This window comes from Balaenoptera physalus, assembly GCF_965194825.1.
Source record: "Balaenoptera physalus genome assembly, chromosome: 13".
In the NCBI taxonomy this organism is placed as follows: Eukaryota; Metazoa; Chordata; class Mammalia; order Artiodactyla; family Balaenopteridae; genus Balaenoptera; species Balaenoptera physalus.
Window position 1 is genome coordinate 38,670,873 of NC_138892.1, and position 23,670 is coordinate 38,694,542.

Here is a 23,670-nt window from a genome sequence, read left to right on the forward strand (position 1 = left end):
TTTTAAAGTCTATTTTATCTGATACAAGTATTGCTACTCCAGCTTTCTTTTCATTTCCATTTGCATGGAATACCTTTTTCCATCCCTTCACTTTCAGTCTCTATGTGTCCCTAGTTCTGAAGTGGATCTCTTGTAAACAGCATACAGATGGATCTTGTTTTTGTATCCATTCAGCCAGTCTGTGTCTTTTGGTTGGGGCATTTAATCCACTTACATTCAAGGTTATTATTGATATGTATGTTCCTATTACCATTTTCTTAATTGTTTTGGGTTTGTTTTTGTGGGTCTTTTTCTTCTCTTGGGTTTCCCACCTAGAGAAGTTGCTTTAGCATTTGTTGTAAAGCTGGTTTGGTGGTGCTGAATTCTCTTAGCTATTACTTGCCTGAAAAGCTTTTGATTTCTCCATAGAATCTGAATGAGATTCTTGCTGGCTAGAGTAATCTTGGTTGTAGGTTTTTCCTCTTTCATCACTTTAAGTATATCCTGCCACTCCCTTCTGGCCTGCAGAGTTTCTGCTGAAAAATCAGCTGATAACCTTATTCCTTTGTATTTTTTTTTTGTTTTTTGTTTTTTGTTTTGTTTTTTGTTTTTCCCTTGCTGCTTTTAATATTTTTCTTTGAATTTAATTTTTGTTAGTTTGATTAATATGTGTCTTGGTGTGTTTTTCCTAGGGTTTATCCTGTATGGGACTCTCTGTGCTTCCTGGACTTGATTGACTATTTCCTTTCCCATGTTAGGGAAGTTTTCCACTATAATCTCTTCAAATATTTTCTCAGACCCTTTCTTTTTCTCTTCTTCTGGGACCCCTATAATTCGAATGTTGGTGCATTTAGTGTTGTCCCCGAGGTCTCTGAGATTGTCTTCAATTCTTTTCATTCTTTTTTATTTATTCTGCTCCTCTGCAGTTATTTCCACCACTTTGTCTTCCAGCTCACTTATTCGTTCTTCTGCCTCAGTTATTCTGTTGTTGATTCCTTCTAGTGTATTTTTCATTTCAGTTATTGTGTTGTTCATCTCTGTTTGTTTGTTCTTTAGTTCTTCTAGATCTTTGTTAAACATTTCTTGTATTTTCTCAGTCTGTGCCTCCATTCTATTTCTGAGATTCTGGATCATCTTTACTATCTTACTCTGAATTCTTTTTCAGGTAGATTGCCTATTTCCTGTTCATTTATTTGGTCTTGCAGGTTTTTACCTTGCTCCTTCATCTGTGACATATTTTTTTGCTGTCTCATTTTTAAGTTTTTTTTATGAGTGGGATTGTGTTCCTGTCTTACTGGTTGTTTGGCCTGAGGCTTCTGACACTGGAGTTTCTAGACTGTTGGGTAGAGCTGGGTCTTGGTGCTGAGATGAAGACCTCCGTGAGACCTCTCTCCAATGAATATTCCCTGGGGTCTGAGGTTCTCTGTTAATCCAGTGGTTTGGACTTGGAGCTCCCACCACAGGAGCTTCACCCGACCCCTGGCTCGTGAACCAAGATCCCCCAAGCAGTGTGAAAAAAAAAAAAAAAAACAATAACAAGGTAAAAAAAAAAATTAGACTAGGAAACTAGCAGATATGTTAGAAAGAATATAAAAATAAAAATATAGATGAACCAGCAACTGGGAGGTATATCAATACCACAATAGTAAAACAGAGGAGGAGGGAAAAGAAAAAAAAGAAAAGAAAGAAAGAAAGAAAGAAAGAGAGAGAAAAGAAAAAAATGGGGGGGGGAAGGCCTTGGCTGTGGAGGGCAGGGCCTAAGCAAGGGCGAGGTTTGGGTGGTGGGTGGGGCCTATGCTTAGGACCCACAGGGCTGGAAAAGGCCCTGGGGGCTGTGGGGGGTGGGGCTTAGACTCCAGGAACAGAAGGGGCCCGGTCGTGCCCCCCCATCCCTGGTCTCAGAGGGCAGAGGACCTCACCTGGGAGCCCAGCTGGCTCCCCATGCCCCAGTGGGCGGGGCAAATGCCAGCTGCTCCTCTCCTGCTCCTCCCCGAGGGTGCCTCCCACCTGCCTCTCCTGTTCTCCCCTCGCCCTCCTTCTTTTGCGCCCAGGACCGATGCAGCAGGGAGGGGGGGGAGGTGGGGGAGGAGGGGGCCTTGGAGGGCAGGGGATCAGCCTGGGAGCCCAACAGGCTCCCCGTGCCCGAGTGGGCAGGGCAAATGCCCTCTGCTCCTCTCCAGCTCCTCCCGGAGGGCCCCTCCCGCCTGCCTCTCCTGATCTCCCTGGCCTCAGGGGTGCCAATCCTGTCTGGCCTCCACTTCTCCTCCCCCCTCAGTCCCCCCACCTCCTACCGGTTCACTTGGGGGTTCCTCTCGTCTCCTTGGGCATCAGGGTCCCCCACCAGCGGCCAGCAGGCGCCCTAGTTGTGGGGAGATGCTAAGTCAGCATCTTCCCACACTGCTAGCTTGACTCCGCCCCCCCACTACTCTTGATAGGGTAGTCTGATTATTTCCTTTTTTAAAGCTTTATATCTATTTAATAACCTGAAATTTAATTTATGTGAAATAATTAAAAGTGAGAGAATCCTTTCATCTTTATTACATTTAGCCTTTGAAGAATATGTCTACATAATAGAAACAAATATGGGCTTTTATTATATATAATTTCAAGAAAGGAAGATTTATTTTTCTTGTCAGCTGTTACAAATCCCCTCAACCCCACACACACACACACACACACACACACACACACACACACACACACACTTTTATTTAACACTGGTGAATTAGATTAAGGCCGTCTGCTTTCTTACCTTCTTACCTGGTCCATGATTATCATAATATTGAATTTAGGAGACCATCTAAGAAATGGTCCACAGTGGTTTATGCTCCACTTGGGGAGGCACAGGCAACAGTCCTAACAGCTCAAGGTAAATCATGGCAACAATTCTATGACAACCACTTTACAGAAGAAACATTTTCCACTCTCTGGAAGGCTGCACTTCCTCTTATTTTGAGGAGGGTAACTTCTTGTCATCTGCCTTTTCAGGGTGGAGATCACATAGCAGTAACTCTTCAGTTCATCTCCTTATCTAAGAGCCAGAGGACAGCGGCCTGTTTCTCTTTTTGTAGTTTCATAAAACACTATGCAGTGGACTCTGAATCTTGCTGAGAATTTCAGTGTCACCTTACTGTGTAAGAGTAGATATTTTGGGTATGCTACATGCTGACCACGTATGTGATCACACTACATCATGATCTAATATGACAGCTGCCAAAGAAAACTTCCGGTTTCTTCAAAGATGTTGTTAATATCACACGGCAGTCATTGATCCTATCCCTCTTTTCCACTGCTCAGTCGTTGGACTGGGTTTTTTTTTCCCCCCCCAAGGCAAAAAAAAATGTATATACGTATGTATACAAAAAAAATTATATACACATATATATAAGTATAGAATTTTTTTTATATTGGAGTATAGCCGGTTAACAGTGTTGTGATAGTTTCAGGTGCACAGCAAAGCGACTCAGCCATACATATCATGTATCCATTCTCCCTGGACTGGGGTTTCGATTTCTTACTTTGTCTTAAAGTAAGATAATAAGAACTGTATAGATATTATATAATAAGTAGGCACCCCTAGTCTCATTAGATAGCAGGATAGGCCACTCAGTTTAAAAAAACAAGCCCGGTAAAATTTCAGATAAATGGGCTTTTCATTTCATTGGTCATGTCAATGTAGAATTTCTTTAATTTTATAATACAAAGTGATAATTTGCTTAACAGATGAGAAAAGTGACTATGTGACCTTATTCTTTCAATAAAAACTTTTAAAAATATGCATTTACATAGGCAGTAAGAAAATAAAGAGGACACTATAGCCTTGCAGGCATGGAATCAGAAGTTGTTTTCCTTTAATGCTGAGTTATGCTGACAGTTATCTCTGATAAAAATGAATGGGCCGTGTGACAGGAATAATCAGTGGCTGAGAAAGAGATTCTTTGCATCAGTCTGAATTGATAGCATTTACCTGATTGAGGGTAGGTAGTAATGAAGCAGTTCAACCTAATTAAAACTTTCTGAGCATTTTTCCCCCTTTCAAAAGTTAGATTTTTATAGGATTTGATTTGTAGGATATGGAAATACAAAGGCAGATTTTTGTCATGCCTAAGGACAGGTTAATAATGCATTCAGATTCAAATCATCTTCCACATTGATAAAACTGACCTACTTTTTCTTTCAGAGAGAAAATGTCTTATGAAATATTTTCACATAAAAAATGTTGCATTTTGGTGTCTTTCTTCTTACATTCTATAATTAAACCTGGCATATCACTCCCAAAAGTTAAATGAAGTTCAGTTCATTTTCAGGTCTGGGCTTTTTAATGAGTTAGCATCTCTGCTGCCTGAGACAAGTGGCATTCCCTGCTTTGCATGCCAGAGAATTTTTCTGACAGTAGTGATAATGATGCAGATGTTTTTCTTTGTGGGAATCTTCCAACAATATCCCTAATGAAAACACATGCCTACTTCCTGGCAAATAAAAAAAAATCATTTTTCAAAACAAAAAAATTCAAATGCCTTCATCCTAAAATGGCAAATGTAAACAGTCCATTATTTTCTTCACATCATTTTTGCTGTGTTCTGTTGTAGCAATAAAGTGATTTTCTTAAACTTTTCTTTCTGGTCTTGATATGGAACCAGCTTTTACAAAATCTCATATAGATTCCAAGTAGAGTGGGGATATTTAGAGCCATAAGGTTATAATTAGATCACAGGGGTCAAGCTTTGGGAATTGACTATTGGAATTGATTTGCCATGCCATCTTGAACCTCATGTCTAGGTAAGCTCATTTGGTTTCAAGAAAGAAAGAAATACAGTTGCTCTCAGTACTATGCCCTTAAACTTATGAGTGTAACTTTGTCTGTAGATATGGAAATAATGAAAGATCTGTGTAAATAATCTTAAATCATTTTTTTAAAAAATTGAGGTATAATTGACATGTAATTTGGCAAATCTTTTTTATTTTTAAAAATGTGAAATTTTGCGAAAATGCAGATGAGGTTTTTCTAAAATAAAATCTAGATATATTTTGGGGTTTAAGTGAATGTTTGCTGCTGCCCTGTCCTCAAAGGAATATTTTAGTGTGTTTTCCCCCAAAACAGAGCCTTTCATCAGTTAGCTTTTGAAAAAGAATTTCCAGTTCAATGCACAAGAGATGTCCTTACCCTATTCTTTTTTAAAAATTATATTAAGAAGACTGAACATGAGGTATATCCTCTTAACAGATTTTTAAGTGTGCAATACAGTATTGTTGACCCTAGGCACAATGTTGTACAGCAGAACTCTAGAATTTATTCATCTTGCTTAATTGAAATTTTATGCCCATTGTTTAGTAATTCCCCATTTTCCCATCCCCCCCCCGCCACTTGGCAACCACCTTTCCACTCATTGATTCTATTAATTTGATTTAGATACCTCCTGTAAGTGAAATCATAGAGTATTTGTCTTTCTGTGACTGGCTTATTTCACTTAGCATAAACAAAAGACAAAAGTGTTGGTTAAGGAGGTGGAGAAATTGGAATCCTTACACACTGTTGGTGGGTTGGTCGGAATGCAAAATGGTGCACCTGCTATGGAAAACAGTATGGAGGGTCCTCAAAAAATTAAAAATAGAACTACCATATGATCCAGCAGCCCCTCTTCTGGGTATTTATCCAAAAGAATTGAAATCAGGATCTTGAAGCGATATTAGCACTTACCCTATTCTTCGGCATTATGCGTGCCTGCAGTCATGACAGCTTTATTCCTGAGCCTCACCACAAGCCTGACCCGCACCACCAGATGGGGTCAGGATGGATGAGGACCAGAGATGTCTGTTGTACCCATTGCTTGGTCATTAAAAAAAAATAGTGTTTTAAATTTACTTTTCTGTGTTAGGAGGACTATGTCAAAATGCCACATCAGATGGGCCACATCAAAATATTCTCGTTTTCAACACTTATTTACCACCAGGGGGGTTATTATGAGCCTCCTTTCTCCCTTCTTGGGTGACTGAGCAATCATAGTCATTAGGACATATAAGTAAACAACTCCTCAGAATAGAATGGGAAGGGACCTGAGCAATCTGGTTAATTCAGGCCAAATGAATCTGCCATTAGTAGCAGCTTGGTTAAGTTTGTGTGCACCTATGGGTAGGTGCTGTCCAGTGTTCCTAAGGGCCAGAAGGCTGTGATGTACCTTTCGGAGAGAATGCTCTTGCTAGATTAACTTTGTTCAGGCATGAGTTATAGTGCTGTTGGCCTTGAGTTCAATGTTAATTATCAACAATATATATTGAATAAGGTGTCTTTAAACAAAAAGTCACATAAAACAAGCTAATAAATTCATCAATTGATGGAAATGTAACCAGAGGCTCATAGGATCCCAATTCTGAATTTTCCATAGGAGCAGTGGTTCAGTATTTGCTAATTCAATGTTTGCAGAGACTTTATAGACCATAACTATTGCAACTAACAAGAGTCTGTGGTGGTGTTCATTTTCAATATAGTCAATTCAAGAAGAGAGATCAGGCCTAGGAATGCAGTTGTATAATATAAAGGATCATAATTCATAGTTTTCCAGGATACCTAAACATGTGAAACATGATGAAACTATTTTTATAAGTTTCACAGAGATTACCAAAATGTGCCTCACTGTAGGGTTAGTGTACACTGAAGGATTTGGTCATAACTGAGACAGTTAAAACTTCTGCCATCTGATAACTTATTTGAGAAAGGACCAAATCTTCTACTTCTCTATTTTGAAGACTACTTGAAGGCTGCACAGCTACTATCTAAAAAAGTCTTTAAGTGGTGAGTTAGCACATGTTTTAAAAACACTTTCTAAATAGTAGGAGGAACTATGGAACCTTTGGAAAATTTAAGTGATGATGCAATCATTTGGTATTAAAACCCAGACCAGAAGTCAGGATTCTTTTTTACTCATTTTCAGCATGTACCTGCAACCTCTTCCACTCTGAAGCTTCATTTATTAAACAGTCTTTTTTGGTACTGACTTAATTTCAGAAATAATCCGTTAGTAATTTTCACTATTTAATTGTTATAGAAAAATTTATCTATAGCAAACATTGCTTCCTGTAGTAAGTATAAAAGATCTTTATTTCTGTGTACCATATAAATTGGCAGAAAACCAGATAGGGAATTACTAGAATTATAATTTGTTAATATCTTCTCTTCTTATTGAACTTTCCATAACTCAGTTTTAACTTCATTTAACTTTCAAGTAATCAAAATAGAAAGAAAAAAAGCAAAGCAAAACAAAAATAATTAGTAGATTATGAAATAAGTCATACAATCTGATTCTATTTATTTTTTTGCATTAGGAGTGAAATTCTGTGGTTTAAAAATCATATGTCTATCTCCAATAGGATTTTTTCTAATTCACATTTTCTTATGAAAATCAGGAGGACCCACTACTTAACATGTCTGTGCCACTAGGATTCTGATGAGTAATGCTTATAGATACAATTCGTTTTTGTGTTTTAATGATCTGGCTCTGATCTAATTGGTAAAATACTGAGTTAAATTATATAGTGTATACTTTCATGCTCAGGAGTTAAAGAAAATCAGGACAAGTCTAATATGAATTTGGCAGTGAATATCCCAAAGTTGATCAGGAAATAATTATAAATAGTCTGTTTCTCTTTTCTATCAATCCCATCCCTTTCTTTCATTTTTTATCAGACTTCTAGTTACCAGTAAATGGGCCTGTATTTTCTTGAGTCTATCTGAACAGAAGCAAGAAGAGGTAGGAATAACCAAGTATGAAGTATATAAGCTATAGTAAAAAGGGTAATTGATAAACTCTGTCTTTTGGACAGATAAGATCTATACATGGAGCGCCTTTCATTTTTCAATCATTTTTTCATAAATACATTTGGCACATTTATAAGATTAAATATGATGACACCATTAAAATAATGTAGAAGACTATTTAATACAGGGTGAAAATATTCCCAGTATTTTAAGTGAAAAATCAGATTATAAAAGATATGTAATGACTGACTTGATATTGATTTCTTAAAATCAGTAAATAAAGCAGACTAGAAATAAATCCCCCAAAATGTTAACAGTGGTTATATCCTGGTATGGAATTATAAATGATTCTAATTTCTTGCTTGTACAGTTGTACAAATTTTCTATAGTATATATCGATTACTTTTACTGTCAAATCACTTTTTAAAAATTTATTTCTTTGTATTCCCTCTCTCCTGAATATATTTTATTTGAAAAGGCCTATATATGAGTTATTTAAATTCAAGGTTAAATATAAGACTAAGGCTCAGCTTATAAATTACATAAATAGATGTTGGAACCCCTCAAGACCCTCACATCTTCTCACTCTAAATTTCTCCCAAAGGATAACATATACACAAAGGACTTCATTTGCCAACTAAATAAATAGATAACTCACAAATTCTATCTTACAACCCATATACTTCCTCTAATATTTGGTCCTACATATCTAGCTGTCTACTGAACATCTCTTGGAGATCACACAATGACTCAAACTCATTATCCTGCATCCCTGCCCATGCCACCAAACTAGACCCCTTTCCATCTTTTCTCACCCAGAGGCTTCCAACACCAAATTCTGTTCAGTTTTCTCCTTAATCATATTCACCATTCTACTCTGAATTATATCCACCATCTCTTGCTTGCCAAACTATAATAGTTTCCTTTTCAACCATGATCCGTTTATGATGTCCTAAATATTGCACAGAACATAATTTAACTAAAAATTTATTCATCGTTTATCTGAAACTCCAATCTAACTGTGCATCCCGTATTTTTACTGTTACCTCTGGCAACTTTATTACTAGCTGTAATAATTTTATTTCAATCAACTGAATAATCAGGCTGATTTTTACTGAGTTAAAGTTTTTCTTTACTATTCATTTGATTAGCTGATATGACTCATATGACACTGACAATATACTCCTAATTATCCAAAATGATTAGTCATTTTCCTGATAAATACCTATTTTAAGAAGTAGAAATTGATTTTACAACTCTTGCAAACTTTTAAGTACGCTGGTAAATTTCAACCCTGCTGAGCCAATATCCTAGAACTTTAGAATCCTTCATGAGGTTTCACGTTGTCTTAATCCAATCAGAAAAAAAGAGACAGATTTTAAGCCCCAAACCTTGTTTGAATTTTACCCAAAGTAAGCAAATAGAGATAATCCAGCCCCTTTGAATGGTGCTATACTAATTGGAAATGACATCTTTCCAAAATTTTGCTCAGGCGTTTCCTGTCACAGGGGACTCTTGCTGTGTAACAACGACAGGACAGGAACGGCTGCCTTAAGGGGATTCTTTTTTAGACAACCATAAGGAAAGAGATTTCTCCCTGGTGGCTTGTCCACCTGCTATGTGGACCCTGTGGAAATCATCCGTTATTTGTGGTCTTATTTTTTCCTTGCAGTTATTAAACAATTTGTACAAAGTATTTGTACTACCTTATGAAAGTTATGTGTGTTAAGAACCCACTAGGAAATATAAACCAATTATAAAAATAAGTAGAGAAATTAATGGTTAATGGCATAGTTTTTAAAATTATAGTCATTCTTCAGTTTTATAGTTTCACAACTAATGCTTCTGCTTTTATATAAGAGAATAATTATAATTAGTTGTAAAACTATAAAACTGTACAGAGTATTTTCTGTTCCCTTTGGAAAATTTAAGTATATGGCAGAATCATTTTAATTCACTTACAACAAATGATCTAACTAACTTTTGGAAATTCTTAAATTGATGGAGATTCTGAAGACTGTGATATGTAACATATCAGTAGTCCTGATGCCTCCCTACTGAGTTCCTACAGAACTAAAAAAAGAAGGAAAAAAAAAAAAAAAAAAAGGAAAGGATGTGCCATCCATTTACTGTCAGGCATGAAGGGGCATTTAATCCTCTTTGGGAAGTGATCCCAGGTTATCCTCCTTGAGGGTCCTCTCATCCCTGCCACATCATTTGGGAAGCACAGTGCTGAAGAACTTTCTTAATGTGCCCTTCTCATTAGAATTAACCTATAACAGCATTTTAGAAAAAGTTCCTGTCCCTTTATAACTTGGCTAGGAAGATGAGTAGATATTGAAAGGCATCAATTTGTCCAAAATGTTCCTTATCTTCATCTATATCTAAGCATTGGTGATCACTTGCAGTTCGAAACTATATTTTCCTTCAGTCTAGTAATACCTTTTTCATAAATTCACTTTAACACACGAGTTAGGTCACAAATTATGGACCATTTCAATTCAGCTTTTCTACTGCTGTAGTCTACTTAATGTCCTTTAAAGCAGATCACAAATGGTATGTATCACATTGCAGCAGACAGTCTGAGTTATGGAGTCTCACGTGTGGACTGGGAGAGGTAGACTTGAGATTTCAGTGCTTTTAAGGTGGTGTCATAGCCAGTGGTCCAGGAGCACTCAAATCCTCTCCTGCATTCTGTCCTTCTTCTCAAGGAGTTACCAACCAGGGAAGCAACGTGAAAGGCCCATAACCAAATAGGAAACAAACGACCACTTTGTTATTAGCATGGAAGGCACCCAAATCCTCTCTAGTACGGATCTTTCTGGTAAAATGTAGATTGGAGAATGAAGTTTGGGCCCTTACATCTAAATGAGTCCCCCTTTTTCTCCAGTCTGAATCTGAGATGTCAGGTTTGGCTTAAAAAGGTATTATAGAATAGAAAACAAGAGCTGCAGCTACATCTCCTCCAAGCAGGCAACTCCTACCTGAATTCTCGTGACATGGGTGCAGAAAGAGTAGAAGATGGGTCTCGTGGCTCCTAACCCTTTTAGAGACACTGTCAGTAACCCTGGTAAAACCATGGCTTAATACAGTTCCTGGCTGCTGACCAATCATGTGAGCAGATAGGTCTTCCTTCTCTGGGGATATTGAGGCAGTAAGTAAGCAGGTGTACAGAGGCCCACACTTGAAAGAGAGGGGTCAGAAATGTTTAGTTACCCCAAATGTCACATATTTTTCAATCTTCAAATTCAGTGATTTTTGTTTTTGATTGTAGGTAATGCCACAATTTCTGGCAAGAATGTCAGTTGACATATTGATTTTACCAGTAATACTGTCAAACGTCTGTTTTAATGACTGAACTCTCTTTTTATTTTTTTATTTTTATTTTTTTATAAATTTATTTATTTTTGGCTGTGTTGGGTCTTTGTTGCTATGCATGGGCTTTCTCTAGTTGCAGTGAGCAGGGGCTACTCTTTGTTGTGGTGCGTGGGCTTCTCATTGCAGTGGCTTCTCTTGTTGTGGAGCAGGGGCTCTAGGTGCGCGGGCTTCAGTAGTTGTGGCACGTGGGCTCAGTAGTTGTGGCTCGCGGGCTCTAGGTGTGTGGGCTTCAGTAGTTGTGGCACAGGGGCTTAGTTGCTCCACAGCATGTGGGATCTTCCCAGACCAGGGCTCGAACCCGTGTCCCCTGCATTGGCAGGCGGATTCTTAACCACTGCACTACCAGGGAAGTCTCTGAACTCTCTTTTTAAACCATTTCAACCTAATAGAGTTGTATTATCCTTTGCTTCTCTATACCTGTCAATGTTTTTCTTGGCCAATGGGTGGCGTGTTTTCATCAAAGTTGATGGTCAAAGAGAGATGTAGGAAAAGACATTACTGGAGATATTTTATTCTTGGATTTTCACAGGATTGATTTGACTCTTGATGGTCTTACTGTAGTAGACATGAATTGTAACCAGTGTGTACCATTTTCTTTTCTTTTCAAAAAATGGTTGGTTCTAGACATTAAATTTTATACCCTAAATTTTGTGGTTTATAGGAATTCTAACACTGTGATTTTAAATGGAACATTTCCACAGTTAGAAAAGCGTATGGGAACAATATGGATACATGGATTGCTATAGATTTAAATGTATAACATTTAATTATAGCTGCCATTTTTCCAAAATGGAAGAAAGAATTCAAGGCAAAAATTAGATATTTTTTGAATATCTCTTCCTTAATAGATGAGCCAGTTTTCAATTGGTCTGGAATTATTTCTACAAAGCTTCCTAAAATAAGTAGACCATGTGTTTGGTGACGAAATCTCTATTTCTATTTTATTCTAGTCACATCGAGTACAGTATGCACATTCACATCAGGGCACTCGATTTCTGCATGCATGGACTCCACTAAATGCAATTAAATTTAGAGCCACAAATTTATTTTAGATACCTCCCTTGGCCTAAAATTTGCTTTTAGAAAAACTGCCGAGTTTTTATTATAAATACACTGTGGCTTAATTTTGTGAATGTTGTCCAACTACCCAGGTGGCCTCTAATTATATAAGGACATGAGGGGGCTCAGTCTTCACTTTTAGTGTTATGAAAATATTTAAGTATTTTAAAATCAGAGTCCACATCAAATAACTTTATTCAACTCTTATCTCAGTTTCCAAATCTGAAAAATCAAGAAATCCATTAAAAAAATTATAGGTAGCTATAGATATAAATATCAGTCTTAATACTTACATTGCTTTTTTTCTTATTAAAAAAGTACGTTCTTGCTTGCTTTTTAATAAAAACCTACATATAAGAAGCTTTAATGAATATTATAAAGTGGTAGGATTTGGACCATGTAATTTTCTCATTTAGACTTTCTCATTCGTTTTCTCTAATCTGATCATATGTCTTTCTACTATTTTCCCTCTTGAGGTAACTTGGTTTAATGCCATTTTCATTTTTCACAATGTTGCTGAAAAATTTATTTCTTTTTTCCAGTCACTGATATAGAGAAGTTTATTTAATCTTGATTATAATTCTATTGACATTTTAGTAGCTAGCCCATCTATAATAAGACACTTTGAAAGAGATATTACCATCCATTAAAGTATATGTTGCTTTCCACACTGATAAACTTTGAGGAATGGGGGCTAATGTTATCTTTTTATTATATTAAATACTTTCTTAAATATCTGTAGGTTTTTGTGTTTTAAAGTCTTTATTTTAGGTTTCCAAAATAACAATTAAGTTTCTGAATATTTTCATCTCTTAAGAAATATTTTCTGTTTTTTAAAAGTCAGGTTTATTGAAGTATAATTGCCATCGAGTAATATTTCCCCTTTTCAGTGTACAGTTTCAGAGTTTTAGTAATCCCATACAATCATGTTAACCATAACCTTTATCAAGATATTAGAACAGTTCCAACACCCCACAGATTTTCTCATACCTGGTAGTCAATTCATCCCACCCCCAGCTTCTGACAACCTTTGATCTGTTTTCTGTCCTTATTATTTTGCCTTTTCCTGAGTATCATATAAATGAAATCTATAGAGTCTGGCTTCTTTCACTTAGCAACATGCATTTGAAATTCATCCACGTTGTTGCATGTATGAGTAGTTTGTTCCTTTTTATTGCCTAGCAGTATTCCGTTGTATGGATGTGCTTCCATTTGATATTCATCCACAGTCGAAGCCTATTGAGTTTTTTCCAGTTTGTGGTGATTATGAATAAAGTGTGCTTGCATCTAATTTTTGTATGAATATACATTTTTTTATTTATCTTGGATAAATAGCTAAATGTAGATAAGTGAATCTTACCAGTTTAGGTTTAAATCTGTGGAAAACTATTAATTTGTTTTCTCAAGTGGATGTGCCATTTTCTATTCCCACAAGAGTTCTAGTTGTTCAACATTCTTGCACATACTAGGTATTGTTGGGATTTTTTTAAATCTAGACATTCTAATAAGTGTGTACATGTGTCTAATTATGATTTTAATTTGAATTTCCCAGCAACTAATGATGTTGATTATCTTTTCATATTTGCCACCCATACACCTTTCTTGATGACATGCCTGTTCAGATACTTTACCCAATTTTTAATTGGGTTGTTGTCTTGTTATTGACTTTTGAAAACTCTTTCTATATTCTGGATAGGAGGCCATCATCAGCTATGTGTTTTGCAAACATTTCCTCTTAGTCAGCTTGTCTTTTCATATTCCTAACAGTGTTTTTCCAGGAGTTAGTTTCTGCATCTTTTTTTTACTGTGACTTTAGTCTATCCTCTCTTAGTTTCTAAACCCTCATATTAACAAATTTGCTTTGATTTCTAATGAAAAAATTATAACTTTTGGAATTGGAAGAGGCTAGAAGAAAACAGGCTCTAAATATAGCATAGTTCTGTATAACATTTACTTGAGTAATGTAGCAATGAGGAATTCTCTTGGCTGAAAGTAGCAGAAAATCCAACTTCAGTGGCTGAAACAAATAGACTGTTTTTCTTCATTACAGTTAGTTGAGAGTAGGCAGCTGCTCACAGGGATTCAGGAGCTCCATGTGATCAGAGCTGATGTCTATGTGTTTCCTTGGCCTTTCTCTTGCAGTTACAGGTTGCTACTACAGCTGATAATATCCACAATCAGGACGAGAAATAGAGGTGGGGAAACGGACAGTGTTTATACCAAAACAGCAACACTTTCACAGAAGCCTCTCATCTACTTCCAGTTGAATTCTCGCTGGACAGAACTGGGTCATGTGGCCAGGCAGTGCTGGGAGGAGGGAGTGGAAAATGGGGGTGGGGTAAGGTGAGCCTAAGTAGTGTTTGCCTCACGCAGCAACTTTAATTAACATCAAAATACAAGAGTCAGCACAGCTATCTGCAAGAGCGGAAGACAGAACAATCAGAATCTAGTTTTGAACCCAAAGTTTTTTCCACACTTCTCACCAAGCAGCTAAATTCTAAAGGCATCGTTCCAACCAAATCTTAGGCACGAATATAATAGTAATAATAGAAATATAGCAGCTATTATAATAAAAGTATAAGAATAACAGGTTATGGTTCATGAAGCCACATACTTTGTCTTCTTTGGCTGACTCTTGAAGATAGCATTTTACATAGTAGAAAACTAAGATGCACAGATAGTAGGTCACTTAAAGTCACATAGAAAAGGAGCAAAGGGCAGGAAACTGATGATATAGATTTGTCATCCCTTTCCTACACCTCTGTACCAATCGGGGTTTTCAAGATCAAGAAGAATCATTCAGTGTAAAGTTTATATTGTGATATTGTCTACATAGTCTATGATAAATGAGAGCTCAGAAGCAAGAATCCTCTTGCACTTGAATTTTAGCTGTTTGTTTTAACTCTAACTGGGAATTCTGTTGTAAATTTGGTCCACAAGAGAAGCTTTTATGACATTTGTACTTGATATTCTCCCAGTGACAAACTTTCCATCCAGAAAAGGTAGGCTATCTGCTTTTTAATATAAAGAAAAGTAAAATTTAAACTATTCACTTAAAATATTTTAAAACACTCCTTCTATAATGAACATTAATACTAATTCAAAGTTTTAGAAACAACCAATATTTTTTTTTTCATATTTTGGCCCAGGTGCCTAACCTACTGACTAGAATAGCTTGTAAGTAAATATTAGTTGAATGAATGAATAAATGAATCTTTTTGAACCAACTCACCACAATTCCACTGCCTTTATTGAATTGATCTGTATTTGTAAATTTTCAATAGCTTAGAATAGGTTCTAAATATACAAAATGCTATTGAATTTGTGGGATTTATTCATGGTTAGGAAATTATTGACTAAGATGTAAACTAAAACTCTATACAAGAGTTTTTATAAATTATTTGACTTTCACTAGGAATTAAACCCATAATATCCAATAGAATGTGCTTAGAAATGTTGTAGTTAAAGGTTGCCAGACATCTGGGGACCCAAAAGATTCAGAGGACCATAAGCCCCATGCACTGTCCCTTGAAGAAGCTCATACAACCATTTTCTGTTTTCCCCTTCAGAAACTTTCTCAGGGTATCTGGGAAATACTTTAGCTTTCCATAACACCTTTCTTCAAAATTTTATACTTTTACAATTGTCCTTGAAAAGTAAGATAGGCAGGGATAGGTTTTGCCCCTTAGGAAGTAAAAAGCTAAGAAACGTTCCTAAGATGACATAGCTAATGGAAATAGAATTAGTATCTCCAAGTTTTGACTTGACTCTATAACTAGACCATGACCTTTTTAGATCACTTTTGAAAACCAACTATCAGAATCTATTGTATTTTATAGGAAAAAAGACTGACAATAACACTGGATTTATTTCACTTAATCTTAGTATGTTATAACTGGAAAAGAGGATTAAAATGCTCTTTCACTTTCATTTGGAGTGGCGCATTTGTTGGTTTCAGAACCGTATTGTTGATTGGCAGCCACCACTTGTATAGTGGTAGACACCATATAAAACCCAGAAACTTTTATGCAAAATATACGTACTTGTGACATCTGCACATCTGTTTCAACACATGCTGCCAAAATAGTAGTGGTCCGATGTTGTCTCAATATAAGAAAACCTGCTGTGGTTAAAAGAGGAAATATTTGGGAGGCAACTAGGTATCAATTTCTGTACCAAATTGGCCACCAGCTAGCTGTGCGTTTGTGGTTTTGTTACCATCTCCATGGCTGTTTTCTTGTGTGTAGAATGCCTGAATCACAAGTTGTGAGAATTAAATGAACTCATAAATATAAAATGCTTAGCACTACTCTTGGCCTACAGTAAGTCCTTGTTAAATGTGCACCAGAATCATGATATTTGACTCCAAAAATTATTTACTGAACATTTATGAGACCCTTCACTCAGTGCTATACAAGTGTTGTTTTACAGCTCACTAATTATTACACATCAAAAGAAAATATATAGCTTGATTCATTAGTTCAGGGTTTCACAATCTCAGCATCACTGACATTTTGGCAGATAATTCGTTATCGTGGGGCGCTGCCTTGAGCATTGTAGGATGTTTAGCAGCATCCCGGCTACTGGGCATGTCGACTACTAGATGCCAGCAGCACCATCCCTCTCCCCGTTTGTGACAACCCAGAATGTCTCCAGACATTGCCCAGTGTCTCCTGGAGGCGGGGGGCAAAATTCCCCTAGTTGAGAACCACAGTCTTTGATCAGTTCTTTCTAAAAGTGTTCATAGACTCCTAGTGCTAGAGGATTCTTCCTCAGAGATCCCAGGGTCAAATACATTGGGAAACATTAAATAATAATGATAATAGTAATGATAATAACTAATTTTTTATGCACTTACTACATCCTACAAACTGTTCTTATCTTATTGAATCTTCACAACAGACCTAGAAGTTAATTGATGCTTTAAGCACATTTTTCAAATGCAAAAATTGAGCCCCAGAGAAATCAAGTAACTGACAAAAATCATACAATTAATAAGTGGCCCAGGGTTTGTTTCCAATCCATCTCCAGAGCCTGTGCAATTATCTATATATAGTACTACTTCTTGCATAACACATTTTTAAATTCACAGTTCAAATTGGGGTGTTAAGGATAATTATTCTTAATTTGTATTTGCTTTATCTCAGGCTCTTACAAAATTAGTTTTTCTTTTGTGCTTCAGTTTTCCTCCTTATTTTTATTTTTTATTGAAGTATAATTGACATATATTAGTTTCAGATGTACAACATAGCGATTTAATATTTGTATACCTTGTGAAATAATCACTACAGTAAGTCTAGTTTAAATCCATAACCATGAATAGTTACAATTTTTTTTTCCTTGTGATGAGAACTTTTATGATTTACTCTCTTAGTAACTTTCAAATATGCAATACAGTATTATTAACTGTAGTCACCATGCTGTCCACCGTATTCCCATGACTTATTTTGTAACTGAAGTTTGTACCTTTTTGCCCACTCCCAACTCCCCTCTCTGGCAACCACCAATCCGTTTTCTGTATCTATGAGCTTGGTTTTATTTGTTTGTTTGTTTTGGTTTTTTTAGATTCCACATATAAGTGAGGTCATGTGGTATTTATCTTTCTCTGTCTGACTTATTTCACTTAGCATAATGCCTTCAAGATCCATCTACATTGTCATGAGTAACAAGATTTTACTCTTTTTTTTTGGCTGACTAGTATACCATTGCATGTATATACCATATCTTCTTAATCTGTTTATCCACTGATGTTCACTTAGGTTGTTTCCATACCTTGGCTCCCCTAAATAATGCTGCAGTGAACATGGGTGTGCATATATCTTTTCAAATTAGTGTTTTCATTTTCTTTGGATAAATACCCAGAAGTGAAATTACTGGATCATATGGTAGTTCTATTTTTAATTTTTTGAGGAACCTCCATAATGCTTTCCATAGTGGTGCACTAATTTACAATGGCACCAACAGTACATGAGGGTTTCCTTTTCTCCACATCCTCTCCAACACTTATTTCTTGTCTTTTTGGTAATAGCCATTCTGACAGGTATGAGGTGATATCTCATTGTGGTTTTGATTTGCATCCCCTGATGATTAGTGATGTTGAGCATATTTTCATGTGCCTCTTGGCCATCTGTATGTCTTCTCTGGAAAAATATTCAGATTCTCTGCCCATTTTTATATTGGATTGTTTCATTTTTGTTTTTGCTGTTGGATGAGTTTTTCATATATTTTGGATATTAACCTCTTATCAGATATGTGATTTGCAAATATTTTCTCCCATTCAGTAGGTCGCTTTTTCATTTTGTTGATGATTTCCCTTGCTGTGTAAGAAGCTTTTTAATTTGATGTAGACCCATTTGTTTATTTTTGCTTTTGTTGTCTTTGCTTTTAGAGTCAGATCCAAAAAATAATCTTTAAGATTGGTATCAAGGATCTACCACCTATGTTTTCTTCTAGGAGTTTTACGGTTTCAGGTCTAACATTCAAGTGTTTAATCCATTTTGAATTAATTTGTGTGTATGGTCCAAGATAATAGTTTAATTCTTTTGCATGTGGCTGTCTAGTTTTCTCAACACCATTTATTGGAGAGACTGTCCTTTCCCTATTGTGTATTCTTGCTTCCTTTGTCATAAGTTAATTGACCATACATGTATGGGTTTATTTTTGGGCTCTCCATTCTGTCCCATTGATCTATGTGTCTGTTTTTATACCAATATCATACGGTTTTGATTACTACAGCTTTGTAATATAGTTGGAAAACAAGGAGTGTGATGCCTCCAGCTTTGTTCTCCTTTTTCAAGATTGCTTTGTCTATTCAAGGTCTTTTGTGGTTCCATATAAATTTTAGGATTGTGTTCTATTTCTGTGAAATATGCCATTGGAATTTTGTTAAGAATTGCATTGAATCTGTAGATTGTTCTAGGTGACATGGTCATTTTAACAATATTAATTCTTCCAGTCCATGAGTACGTAATATCTTTTCATTTATTTGTGTCTTCTTCATTTCTTTCATCGATGTCTTATTAGTTTTCAGTGTACAGGCCTTTTACCTCCTTGGTTAAAAAAACATAGTTTTTGGTTTAATCAACTGATGACAACCATTCCTCCTCCCCCAATTATTTGCTACATGATTGTCCTCATAAACATCCTTGAATGCAAACAAACATGTCACTCCCCCAGAAAAGATGACCACAATGACTCCAGACAAACTCAGTTGGCCAGGAGCCAAGGAGGAAGAAATTTACTCTGCTTGAGGAAGGCAGAGAATGTTTAACAGAGAAGACAATATTTGAATTAAGCCTCTAATGATTGTGTTAAACTTAGATAAATAAGAGTCTTCCTGATGGAAGGGCATTCCACACAGAGCATACAGCATGTGCAAAAGCCTGGGCAACTAAGAGGGTGTGATATGTTTGGGTAATGGTCAGGGAGGAGAAAAGGAAGTAGGAAAACAAGACTAAAGAGGAGGCTGTGCTCTGCATTATTTTCACTAGCTTGACTTTTGTAAGCATTTGACTTTGCAACCTTTACTGTAAGGGCAGCAGACAGCCAAGAGCACAGCAGCAGTATGGTCAGGTAGGTACTTGATGTTGATAACTAAAGTCTATAGTGTTTTGGTGGTAGAGAGACCCAATTAAGACATTAATGCCGTGCTTTGAGCAACAGATAATAAATAAGTTAGGATGGAGCAAATGGGTCAAATTTGAGAGAGTTTATTAACAAGAGAAACAGGCAAGCAGGCTGGAGAAAATCCTCCTCTTAAATGGGCTGTAAGAGCAAGTAAGTGGCATTTATTTGTGGAAGGGCCATTTCTGTGAAACAAAACGATGCACTTTCAAGGAAATAACATGGAAACACGCTTAGCAGTTATTTTGATAACCTAAAGAATTTGCATTAACAGGTCCCAGTTCCACAAAATGCTCTTCTGGAAACTTGTTCTCTTCCTGTTCAGATTTCCCACAGAAACTGAATACCCCAGTTATTTAGTGGAAACATAAGGATAAAAGGTGGATCCTGAGTAGTGCTCCTACCTCTCTCCTCCAGACCACTTTGTCTTTCTCCTCCTAAATATGCTACCTGGGAAAGATGAATCAGCATTAGTGGAGATTCAACCAAATATATTTGAGAAATGAGCCAATAAAAAATGTTGGGAAATCAGTCCCAGACATTCAATGAATGGTTGTTGAATGGATGAATTAATCAAATTTTGAATTCACCTTAATAATTTTTGACTTAAGCATATAAAATAAGATTAATAGAAAGGAAAAAATCTTCAATTAAAATTTTCCGATTTCATCTTTTACTGATGTAGCTAATGGGTCACTCCTGAAAAATACTCCAACATAATACCAAATGGACTTTTACCCCTGTGCCTTATGCAGTAGATATTTACAAATTTATTATTTAAATCTTCAAAATGAGCATATAATCAAGCATATTTAATCGTCTTATTTTTTCAAAATATCTTCTTCAAACTATCATTTAAAAGTCATCCTCTATACTTCAGTTTATTTAAAATTGAGCAATTTATTTTACAACTGATTTCCTAACCCCCATCCCTGGTAGTTTAAAGGAAAAACAGTTTTTCTGTTATGTTTCAATAATTTGTATAGTTGTGTCTAGAATCATAATTAGTAATAATATCTGCTGTCTAAGGAGTACCTGCTGTGGATGGCGTTTTGAAAGTATTTTTTCAAATAAAAACAACCATACTGGCCGGGACAGCCCCCATCTTCTTTAGGTACACCGGGCAAGCCGGCGGTGCTGGGGAGGGGAGATATTGCGGTCGCTGTTAGTGACCCTGTGGCGCGTCTCTGTGGGACCGGGAACGTAAAGATAGCCAGAATGGCAGAAAATGGTGATAATGAAAAAATGGCTGCTCTGGAGGCCAAAATCTGTCATCACATCGAGTATTATTTTGGTGACTTCAATTTGCCACGTGACAAATTTTTAAAGGAACAGATCAAACTGGATGAAGGCTGGGTACCTTTGGAGATAATGATAAAATTTAATAGGTTAAACCGTCTAACAACAGACTTTAATGTAATAGTAGAAGCATTGAACAAATCAAAGGCAGAACTCATGGAAATAAGTGAAGATAAAACTAAAATTAGAAGATCTCCAAGCAAACCCCTCCCTGAAGTGACTGATGAGTATAAAAATGATGTAAAAAACAGACCTGTTCATATTAAAGGCTTCCCAATTGATGCAACCCTTGACGACATAAAAGAATGGTTGGAAGATAAAGGTCAGGTACTAAATATTCAGATGAGAAGAACATTGCACAAAGTATTTAAGGGATCAATATTTGCTGTATTTGATACCATTGAATCTGCTAAGAAGTCTGTTGAGACCCCTGGCCAGAAGTACAAAGACACAGACCTGCTAATACTTTTCAAGGAAGATTACTTTGCAAAAAAAATGAAGAAAGAAAGCAAAATAAAATAGAAGCTGAATTACGAGCTAAACACGAGCAAGAAGAAAAAAGTTAGCAGAAAATGCTGAAATGAAATCTCTAGAAGAAAAGATTGGCTGCTTGCTGAAATTCTCGGGGGACTTAGATGATCAGACGTGTAGAGAAGATTTGCATGTCCTTTTCTCAAATCATGGTGAAATAAAATGGATAGACTTTGTCAGAGGAGCCAAAGAGGGAATAATTCTGTTTAAAGAAAAAGCTAAGGAAGCACTGGATAAAGCAAAAGATGCAAATAATGGTAACCTACAATTAAGGAACAAAGAGGTCACCTGGGAAGTTCTAGAAGGAGATGTGGAAAAAGAAGCATTGAAAAAAATAATAGAAGATCAACAAGAATCCCTAAGCAAATAGAAGTCAAAAGGTCACAGATTTAAAGGAAAAGGAAAGGGAAATAAAGCTGCCCAGATTGGGTCTGCTAAAGGAAAAGTACAGTTTCAGGGCAAGAAAACTAAATTTGATAGTGATGATGAACATGATGAAAATGGTGCATCTAGACCAGTAAAAACAGCAAGAGAAGAAACAGACAAAGAAGAACCTTCATCAAAACAGCAGAAAACAGAAAATGGTGCCAAAGACCAGTAATTTAGTAAACATTTTTTATTCATTTTAATTAGATTTTAAGCTGCTTTTGTCTTTGGAGGCTTTTAAAAAGAAAACCGAATTAGGTCCACTTCAATGTCCACCTGTAAGAAAGGAAAATTTTTTTGTCATTTAACTTGTCTTTTTCTGTTGTTGTTGTTGTTATCCAAATGAGTATGTTTTTATGTATAATTCTGTTTGTGTTCTTTCAGATTATTCAAATATCAAGAGAAACATTCTTCCACTAAATTGCCTTTGTAATATGAGACTGTATTAGTACAAAGTAATAGAATGTATACTGCATAAAAAAAATACTAAATAAATATTCTTTACCCATTATTCAGATGGGCAAAAAGAGCGTCAAAGTGGTAAAGTAGTTCAACCAAGACCTCATAGTTCCCCAATTGTATTGTAAGGCTCAAACGTAGGTCTGTGAGTCAGCAAAACCTGTATGCTTTCTATGACATCATTCTGGGTCCAGATTTTACCCCCCATTCTTTCTATTTCATCTAAATGTTAACATGAACCCATAGTTGATATGTTGTTCTGTATTACTAATTCCAAGAATCTCTTACTTTACTTGTCTTTGCTCCTGAATCTCTATAATTATGAATTATGAATCTGTATCAGTAACACATTCCAACTTGCATACCTTCCAACATGCAAGGAAAAGATATTGTAATCCCAGCTCTGTGTAATATTTAAGTAATTTTTTTTTTTTTAAACTTTGGGTTTATGTACTTATTTATTTATTTATTTATTTATGGCTGTGTTGGGTCTTCGTTTCTGTGTGAGGGCTTTCTCTAGTTGCGGCAAGTGGGGGCCACTCTTCATCACGGCGCGCGGGCCTCTCATTATCGCGGCCTCTCTTGTTGCGGAACACAGGCTCCAGACGCGCAGGCTCAGTAATTGTGGCTCACGGGCCTCGTTGCTCCGTGGCATGTGGGATCTTCCCAGACCAGGGCTCGAACCCATGTCCCCTGCATTGGCAGGCAGATTCTCAACCACTGCGCCACCAGGGAAGCCCAGCTCTGTGGAATATTAACTTAGAAAACTATGTTTAAAATGTTACCTAGATTCAGGAAATAACTATATACATTATTTTTATTATATATTTGAGAGATAGAACTATAAATAATGGTAAAAAATTTTACCAACAGCGGTTTTTATAAAACCAAATATAAAAGTTTTGTCACTTGATAAACATGGACAGCCAAATTAAAAAGTGAATAAAAGTGATTGCCCTCTCTTCTCTGCCCTAACCACCGCCTGCCCCCCCCCAAAAAAAAAATAGGAGGGATTTTTGGTCCAAATCATCAGGATAATTGATTCAAACCTATTTCATTTTGTGATAGGGAACTTCTGTCTTACAATGAAAATTTATTGTCCTACCTGCAATGAAAGAATTGATATTCTTAATGTTCTTACACATTCTTTTTTTATGTGAACA

General features: G+C 36.3%; 1 protein-coding gene and 1 pseudogene across 6 annotated transcripts in view; both read left to right on the forward strand.

Moving 5' to 3' along the window:
- Positions 1–23,670, forward strand: part of LIN7A (lin-7 homolog A, crumbs cell polarity complex component) — a 318,473-nt gene that overhangs the window by 147,451 nt on the left and 147,352 nt on the right. The window lies entirely within an intron of this gene.
- LOC309640368 (lupus La protein homolog pseudogene) lies at positions 5,396–23,661 on the forward strand (annotated as a pseudogene). The gene has a single exon. The product of its transcript is annotated as a lupus La protein homolog pseudogene (transcript).